The sequence below is a fragment of the Periplaneta americana genome, chromosome 7 (assembly GCF_040183065.1).
Source record: "Periplaneta americana isolate PAMFEO1 chromosome 7, P.americana_PAMFEO1_priV1, whole genome shotgun sequence".
Classification (NCBI taxonomy): domain Eukaryota; kingdom Metazoa; phylum Arthropoda; class Insecta; order Blattodea; family Blattidae; genus Periplaneta; species Periplaneta americana.
Window position 1 is genome coordinate 171389381 of NC_091123.1, and position 10144 is coordinate 171399524.

General features: G+C 37.7%; 1 long non-coding RNA gene across 1 annotated transcript; it reads left to right on the plus strand.

The window, feature by feature from the left end:
* The first annotated feature begins 276 nt into the window (after positions 1-276).
* On the plus strand, positions 277-5198 carry LOC138703716 (uncharacterized). The gene is made up of 3 exons (XR_011333241.1): positions 277-370; positions 4496-4572; positions 4963-5198. It is a non-coding gene; the product is annotated as an uncharacterized lncRNA (long non-coding RNA).
* Positions 5199-10144: the final 4946 nt, after the last annotated feature.

Consider the following 10144-nt stretch of genomic DNA (forward strand, 5'->3'; position numbering starts at 1 on the left):
AACTTCGAAAATTGCGCTAATTGTGGGAAATGAAAACGTATTATTACATTTTAAGGAAAATATATAATTAACTAATTTAAGCGAAACTAATTATTTCAGCAATAGATAAATATTGGAAAACAAAATCAGTTAAAAAATAAGAAGAAAAAAAGAAAGAGAAACCTTAGTAATTTTGCATTTCGAAATATAAGTTCCAAATGTATTTTCTCCCTAGGGCATCAACGTACTGATAGAGGCAAATGAGTAGGTTAAATACAAGAATTCATGTAAGGTGAAACAGAAAAATTGCATTGCTGCTAATATATATAGGTCTCCACATACTGAATTCTTCACTAAATCGTCTTCACACACTGAACTAACTCGAGTTGAGGTACGTATTGGGTGAATTGTTTCTGTTTATTTTTTATACTGTTATTGGCACAAGTGGCCTTTTAATATATCACAATATATGATTAATGTTAAGATAGATAACGAAATCTGAAGGTGTAATCAGACCGTACAGCGACAACTAGTTACAATGAGGATTCTATAATTCTCTTTATCTTAATATATAAAAGAGAATGTGGTTATGTATGTATGTTCTTTTTATATATCTACACACTTTGACCGATATTTGCCGAAGTTTGCACATTTCACCTTCATAACCAGGAGAAAAATATGGGCTATCTCAAAATTGGACAAATGGAAGTTACATTAATTTAGAAAATAAAATTAAATATGACCAAACGTTCCTGTATAATATTAAAATGCAATCTTCTACTGTCAATTGTTCTTTATTACTCTCTGTTGTATTTAACATCGACTTTCACGAGGCCGTGGAAAAAATGACACGAAATTAAATTTAATAACATTTGTTGATACATCATGACGACCAAAAACTTGACAATTAATGCAATAAGAATCTTTGCAGTACAGAACTGTATTATGAGATTCTTGATACAGTTTAAGATAGTAAGCAGACTGTTTTTATCCAACTGAAATCCCTAATTCTTAAAAAAAAAAAAAAAAACAAGGATTGCCACCACATAATAATACTTAATATTGAATCACCAATAGCAAAGTATTAACACACCAAAATTATGGAATACTGTAGAACAAGAATTGTTGTGAAAAACTCATGAACACATAGTAGAAGTGACAATATTAACTGAGAAAACGAAAGGAGAACATGTTTTTATCACAGGTATTCCCATGATACCCACAAACATGTCCTCCGATTTATAAACAACTGTAAATTCAGTGCGTCTAGCGTTTGTAATGGTCATATTAAAATAAAGCTCAAAGACAGTCGCTCAAAATTGCAGACATTAACTTAGAAACTGCGTGTTTTCCACACCCTCAACTAACCTATGTGGCTTGCCCTCGAACATTAAAGTTATATATAGGCTATATTTATGCAAAGAGGGAAAAAACAAGGAATTTTACACATATCAAAAACAATTCAATGGTACCTTTGTCTTGTTGCCAATATACATAGTATGTGAGTGTACGCAAATCCACTGAAAATAATACGGTATTAATTCTAATATCACGTCTCTCAAAATGTTGTTCATGTCCGAAAATGTGTTACTGAGAAGTTCTATCTGTATAGTCACGTTGCCAATATAGTAAGTTAAGCGTTGGGCAAAATACAGTCTCTTAATTTTAAAATAAAAATATAAAGTGCTGTAAGAGCCATACCCGGTAGGTCTCACTGCAGGCGATGCCTCAGTGAGATAGAAACCCTTGGATATGTCCTGGGAGCCTGCCCTTATGCCGAAACATTGCATATACATAGGCATTAGAACTAAACTAGTCGATGCCCTTAGAAAACTAAAATACAACGTCTATGAAGAATTCCACGGAACTGCCGACAATGGCAGTAACAGACGAATTGACATAATCGCCATTAGCGAATCCCTGTCTCAGGGTATGATAATCGACCCACCATCAGGTTTGAAACGTATAAAGAACAGCCTGAAGTCGTACATGAGGAGAAACGAGCAATCTACGTACCAACCATCCCGTATTATAAAGATAAATACCAACTTCACGATATCAGTCTTACGGGATTGATGTTTGGAGTAAGAGGAACGATACCTAACTTCTCTTCTCAATTCTGTAAGACCCTAGGACTGCACAATCGTTTCTGAATGAACTGGCCCTCCTCATAATTAGAGAGTCAGTCAAATTCATACGGAACCACCTATATGGACTCTAATTCAGTGTACTGAAAAAACTGACGCACCATTAGCATTTGTCTTTCTCTTATTAGCTTTCATTGCTTCTTTCATTGTAATTTTTTTTTTATTCTGTATACTGCCATTGTTTGTTTTTGTAATTGTATACTTGTTTCTTACTCTGTTATTTTTCACAATCTATTTGTTTTTGTATTGTTTTGTGTGCTTTGTCTAATGACAGCCTCTAATTTGAGGAAGCTCTAGTAAATAAAAATATAATATAATATAATATAATATAATATAATATAATATAATATAATATAGTCCACACCTGTGGAGTAACGGTCAGCGCGTCTGGCCGCGAAACCAGGTGGCCCAGGTTCGAAGCCCGGTCGGAACAAGTTACCTGGTTGAGGATTTTTCCGGGGTTTTCCCTCAACCCAATACGAGCAAATGCTGGGTAACTTTCAGTGCTGGATCCCGGACTCATTTCACCGGCATTATCACCTTCATTTCATTCAGACGCTAAATAATATAGATGTTGACACAGCGTCGTAAAATAACCCAACAAAATAAAATAAAATAAAATATAATATAATATAATATAATATAATATAATATAATATAATATAATATAATATAATATAATATAATATAATATAATATAATATAATATAATATAACATAATATAATATAAGTGATTTTAATATCTCATACCAGACTCTCGGAGAAAAAAATCGAAGAAGAATAATGAATTTGTTCAACAAAAATACAAGAGGAGAGTGTAATAGTAACAAAAGGAATCTTAAGACCAGTCCAAAGACAAAATAATGTCACATCAAAATTTTACAGATAGAAATAGAAAGTTTGTTTGCATAAACTCCTTCTCAGATACTTTTTAATACGATACGATAATATGGCATGTAGTCATTTACAAGTTCAAAATTAATTTTTCTACCTTGTTTTTCTAGAATTCAGTTCTTGTTTACCTAATTGCTTAACTCCATGATTATATTATATTTATGTATGATCATCATATAGGATCGTGTGCCTGTGTAAAGAAATAAATTCTATATTTTAAAAAATCTAACCTTATATACAGTTTGCTCTTATTTAACATGTAGCCAATCTACCCCATACCAAGTGCCAACCTGCGTCCAGGGTGGAGTAAGTTGATTAAATCTGCAAGTTTCAAAATAATACAAAATTTCAAATTTAAATCGTGGTGAAATCTAAATTCAAATATATTTACACATAGCCAAAGAACCAGTAGAACGACCATCTTTGACGATTTCATAAAATGTTATCCAAATTACAGAAAAAAAAATGAAATTTAAAATTTGAGCCAATCTGCCTCCCTCTCCCCTATGCTTTATATTAATAATAAAATTCAATGGTTGAGCTGTTTGGACTTTTGCCATTGCTAATAATTGTAAAAATTGTAGCACAACCTTTCGAAGAGTGGATCTCTCTTCGTCGTCAGTTGAAAACCTACTGTGGGAATCGTTACAAATAGCTAGCCTGTCTGACTGAACAAAGACTGGCCCTACACAGGCCCTTAGCTTAAGGCTTTAAACTAATACCTTCATATTAAGCCTACATTCTGCAAAAACCAACACACTATATTCTACATGTAAATATGTGGACAATGGCATTTGATAAAAGATAAAAATGATGACTTCTTCTTCTTCTTTAATTCAAGGTATGGGCATATGCCTGTTCCGGCTTCACAGTGTATCCGTCCAAAGCTTCCTAGGTCTTCCCGAATGTCTTCTCCCTCTAATTGATCATTCTTCTTGAGATTCTTTCTGATGTCATTCTATTGACATGTTCAGCCCACTGATTTCTATAATTCTTAATTTTTTCTTCTAGGGAAAAGATCGTCAATTCTTTTCTTATTTTATTATTTCTAATTTTATCCGATATAGTACATCCCTTGACTGACCTTAGAAACTTCATTTCAGCAGCCTGTAATTTTTTACTGTCAGCTGTGTCATCGTCCATGTTTCTGATCCAAATAGCAAAGATGGTACTGCCATTACTTTTTAAATTAAATTTGTGTTTCTTTTGTTGCTTTACTTTTGAAATGTCTGTTTATTGTACCACACAGCTGCTGAAATTTGGCGACTTTATATTTGCAGTCACTTTCATGTTTATACGTGAGCTGAGTACCTAGGTATTTAAAACTTGTTACTTGTCCTAGAGGAGTGTCCTTTAAAACAATTTTTGTCCTTACGTAAGAATGATGACATTTTTGTGATATTATAAAAATGTGTGAATGCTGTTCATTGTTTAGCTACTTATTTATTTCATTATTTCAAACTATTAATTGCAGGTGCCTGTGTAAGAGTCCACTGTAAAATGTCAACCACTCGTCGTGTGTTCCTCTTTGCGGTTCTACTCGTAACAATGGTAAATTTTAAAATCATGTAGGCTATTTAATTTAAGTCAAATATTGTACTTTGTAATTTTTCCTGCTTTGAAGTGCCATAACCAAATTACGAAAATGAGCATGAAGAGAAATTAAAGGCTCATTTATTCAGTTTTTTCAATGATTGTTTGAATACAATGAATAAGTTTCTAACAACCATCTTCTCTGCAAGCATCATTAAAAATAATAAAAAATGTACTCGCAAAAAGTAAGAGAGATAAGCAAATAAACACAAAGTAGGTCAATATATCGACAGTGACATCCTGAACTTGGTAAAACCCTTGTTCTGCAATGGCATTACATATTAACTTTTGTTGAAACCTCATGCAATGTTTGAATTAAATATGTCATCCTTTTATGAACTGTTTCAGATGCATGGCAAATACAGCCCCAAAGACACGGTTGGTCTGCAATAACACAAGTTCCAGACTTTTTTTAAAAGTCGTAAAAAAGCACAAAAACGAAGAAAAACACATGCAACATACTGTATAAGCACAGAATAACAGAAAATTATCCTAATGCACGTATCTGAAAATTAATGTTTGTATATGAGATGAACCCGCCTTAAATTGTAACACGTCTACCAGAATAAAACATCTACCTACTAGCAATTGACTCTTATTTATTTCTATGCGTCGACGCTAGGACCTCAGTGTCCAACCCACGTGACATAAAAGTAAAGATTGTTCTACATTTCACCTCATGTTCAAACTAATAACAGGACTAAAATTATTGAGTTACATCCAATAAAATTGTTCATAACTCTTTAATATTCATGTCCACGGATACTTCAGAATCATAGCTTTCAGTCATGTTACATTACTATGATGTATCGGATGTATTATAACTCCAACAGTTGTTTGCGGAAGTACTGATACTTTCACAATGATACACTGATCACTCAATAATGTGGTCACTCTCGGGGGTCTAGTGTAGTGGCTGCAGGAAGTTTGATTTAGGTTCGATAATCTCTTATATTCAAATCAAGAGTATGCTTGGATCAGTATTGCCTCGCCAGAACACACTCCAGTCTCTTTGGTGTACATGCTGACAGAACACTGCCCAGTCTCTTTGGTGTACACGTTGCCAGAACACGGCCCAGTCTTTTTTTGTGTACGCGTTGAAAGAACATGGCCAGTTTCTTTGTTGTACGCGTTGCCAGAACACGGCCCAGTCTCTTTAGTGTACACGTTGCCAGAACACGGCCCAGTCTCTTTGGTGTACACGTTGCCAGAACACTGCCCAGTCTCTTTGGTGTAAGCGTTACCAGAACACGGTCCAGTCTCTTTGGTGAACGCGTTGCCAGAACACTGCCCAGTCTCTTTGTTGTACGTGTTGCCAGAACACGGTCCAGTCTCTTTGGTGTACACGTTGCCAGAACACGATCCAGTCTGTTATTGTGTACGCGTTGAAAGAACATGGCCAGTTTGTTGTACGCGTTGCCAGAACACGGCCCAGTCTCTTTGGTGTACACATTGCCAGAACACGGCCCAGTCTGTTTGGTGTACGCGTTGCCAGAACACTGCCCAGTCTCTTTTGTGTACGCGTTGCCAGAACACGGCCCATTCTGTTTGGTGTACACGTTGCCAGAACACGGTCAGTCTCTTTGGTGTACACGTTGCCAGAACACGGCCCAGTCTTTTTCTGTGTACGCGTTGAAAGTACATGGCCAGTTTCTTTGTTGTACGCGTTGCCAGAACACGGACCAGTCTCTTTAGTGTACACGTTGCCAGAACACGGCCCAGTCTCTTTGGTGTACACGTTGCCAGAACACTGCCCAGTCTCTTTTGTGTACGCGTTGCCAGAACACGGCCCATTCTCTTTGGTGTACACGTTGCCAGAACACGGTCCAGTCTGGTGTACACGTTGCCAGAACACGGCCCATTCTCTTTGGTGTACACGTTGCCAGAATACGGCCCACTATTTTTTTGTGTACGCGTTGAAAGAACATGGCCAGTTTCTTTGTTGTACGCATTGCCAGATCACGGCCCAGTCTCTTTGGTGTACACGTTGCCAGACCACGGCCCAGTCTTTTTTTTGTGTACGCGTTGAAAGAACATGGCCAGTTTCTTTGTTGTACGCATTGCCAGAACACGGCCCAATCTCTTTGGTGTACACGTTGCCAGAACACGGCCCAGTCTCTTTGGTGTACACGTTGCCAGAACGCGGCCCAGTCTCTTTGGTGTACGCGTTGCCACAACACGGCCCAGTCTCTTTTTTGTGTACGCGTTGAAAGAACACGGCCAGTCTCTTTGGTGTACGCGCTGACAGAACACGGTACAGTTTCTTTGGTGTACGCGTTGCCAGAACACGCCCCAGTCTATTTGGTGTACATGTTCATAGAACACGCCCCAGTCTATTTGGTGTACACGTTCATAGAACACGCCCCAGTCTCTTTGGTGTACATGTTGACAGAACACGCACTATTCTCTTTGGTGTACGCGTTGCCAGAACATGCCCCAGGCTCTTTGGTGTATGCGTTGCCAGAACACGGTCCAGTCTCTTTGGTGTACACTTTGCCAGAACACGGTCCAGTCTCTTTGGCGTACGCGTTGACAGACTACGGTCCAGACTCTTTGGTGCACTCGTTGACAGAACACGCCTCAGTCTCTTTGGTGTACGTGTTGCCAGAACACGGTCCAGTCTCTTTGGTGTATTCGTTGACAGAACACGCCCTAGTCTATTTGGAGTACATGTTGACAGAACACGCCTCAGTCTCTTTGGTGTACAAGTTGACAGAACACCTTGCAACCCTAGGCTGGAGTAACTTGGTTTGGCTTGAATTTTCGAGAGCTGGACCCAGAACAGATCCAAGTTCTTAGGCTTACAGTAGCCTACTCGACCTTATATATAGATATACAGGCCTATAAATGCGACAATTTTGCAAGTCCTAAAGGTGGACTGGGTTGCATTTGTAAATCCGGTATTGATAGATGGTGCATACTGATGAAGATGTTATACAGAGACAAGGTAAGTACCTAATAAACTCCAGAACTCTTCCTCCAAACCCTTCCTAAATCAGCATTGGAAACCTGTATTAGCCCGAAGAATTCATCGCTGTATATTTTTAAATATTACGACGTAACAGATAAAGTGACGGGAATAAGTAGAGTCTTTGTGTAATGGTAGGCTAAAGGAAAAGGGAAGTGCCCCGAGAAAATTCCTCTGCAGCGGCTGTTTTATCCATTACAAATTCCATCACGACCTGGCCAGAAATCCAATCTGTGCAGACTGCCTAGTCGACAAGTGTACTACCGCTTTAGCCTTACAGACTCGGCGGGGTTTTGCATAACATTTCAGAGCTAGAGCTGATTATCCTATATCAACCTTCTTCAAGAAGTCATGTTCAATGTCAAAACGAACATTTTCAAAAATCAGCGCTTCACGGAAGTCAACCTAGGACTTCCAAATATGGGTTAAAGTGCAAACACTTGGAATTATTTTTCAGAGAACAATGACTAAGTTTCTTTTCCCATGCAACGATAATATATTTTTTGTAGGATCATGCCCTTTTTTCCTACTTACCATTAGTGTTTACATCCTTCGTAAGTTGACAATACTGCACTTTCTCTGGTTCCTATACAGATAAAAGATATCCCAGTGCTGTTATAAGTGCTTACAGCGCTAGTGTGCTCTTATAACCAGGCTTCGAGACTTCGGACCCAATAGAGCACTTCATTGGGAAATCTGCATAACGGCATGCTGAGTATAGTGGTAAAGCGTACAGTGGGTGGGGGTACTGTGGAATGAATGCCAACAAATACGCAAAGAAACGCTCTGAATTTGAAGGTTCTGACGAATAATATGGTGTTCATACAAACCCATTTTCAAACTGTGTCTGTAACTATTACACGGTTAGAGAAGTCAGAGCAAGAGATGCCGGAAGCTCTCAGATTAATTTAGAAAATGACGCAAAGAATTAATGAGACACCAAGTACACCGGTTACTGAACGTGTAAAACAGAAGTGGAAATCAATTTTATGTCAAAATAACGGATATGGAACATTGAGTAACATAAACAGTAAATTAGTGGGCATAGAGTCACCCGAGAATAAAGGACTGTCTCTTAGAGACTGCAATGATGTTAAGTTTTTTCGTTTTGCTCCTATCTCGTCATGCGACGTGGAGCGTAGCTTTCCACAGTACAAACTTTGGCAGATAACCGAAAAAGATTTACGTTTGGGACACTGAGAATGTATCTTGAAGTAGGTAGGCCTAAATTGCAATTCGGTACTGTAACTGCACTTCCCAAAGGCGACCAATAGTATAAATGAAAAAAATTAAAATTGCTACATGCTTATTTCCACCATTACCACTGTGTATAATTAAACACAAATGCTTATAAAAGACAGGAGAATAAGGCTTTTCACATTCTTTTGAAATTGTCATTGTGTAATGTGCATTTACTTTCAGAATGTACATATGTGTGTGTTTCCCCATACTACCGTAGATTACTCTAAATAGCAACGTTGTTGCCTCAATACATCTCTACCTACCTGCAGCGAGTCAACAACCTACAGTGCATGCACAGTAAACTTATTGTATGGGGTCCAAAGTCTCGAGGCCTGGTTATAACCTGAGGTAAGAAGTTCGTGCCGAAACTGTTAAGTTGTGTGAGCTTGGACTATACAGACTGGAAGGGGACTGATACGTCAAAATTTAAGACGCGATTCTACTGTGTTAAATGTAACAAAACTTTTATTACATTTTTACTTCGATGAAGCACTGTTAAGTAGCAAAAAAGTAGTCTTTGCCTATTGTTTGCAGCGATCTATTACAGTAATGGCCCGAGAGAAATGGCTGATTGCTATACACCTAGATAGATAAAAATAATCTGAACAGTTAGTGTCTTGAATCTTTTTTCGCATATCAAACCGTTAACTAAGAATTTAAATTTAATAATTGCGTAAATCGTTAAAATATATCTTGCAACGCAGCGCACTGTCACGCGTCACAGACTGAATACCACAGAGGTTGAGGGGAAGGTAAGGAGTGCAGCCCGCGCTTGGTAGAGGTTTTGCAGAGCTGTGATATTGCCAAATGCTTAGTAGGAATATAACGATTTTCTCTAAACAGTGAATGTTAGACAAAAATTTATTTAGATTTCCAAATCAGTCCTCATCATCTATTATCAGTTTTATTTTGGTGCAGAGGTTGCCATCCATCCTGCATATCTACCGCATGAAATGCAGTGACGTCAACAAACCAACAAGACAAACATGTAGGTAAGCAAACTTATATTTGTGCCAATGATCCAGACCTTAGAATCAGAAACAAAATGAACGATTAACATTGTGTATGGGAACAGTAATTGCCAATTACATTCTTAATTTTCTATATAAAATAATTTATCCATACATATAAAAATAACAAGCAAAATAGTCACGTCGCTGTTATTTCCGGCGTGGCTCCGCCTCTTTGCTTACGCCCTGGTAAGAGTAGGTTCTATAAAGAGTAGGTACATATAATCGTTCGCCATTTTAGTTCTTTCATTGCCAGTTGCGGTTAGCAGACGACGCTATTTTCCGCACCGTTATACATTATCACGTCGTA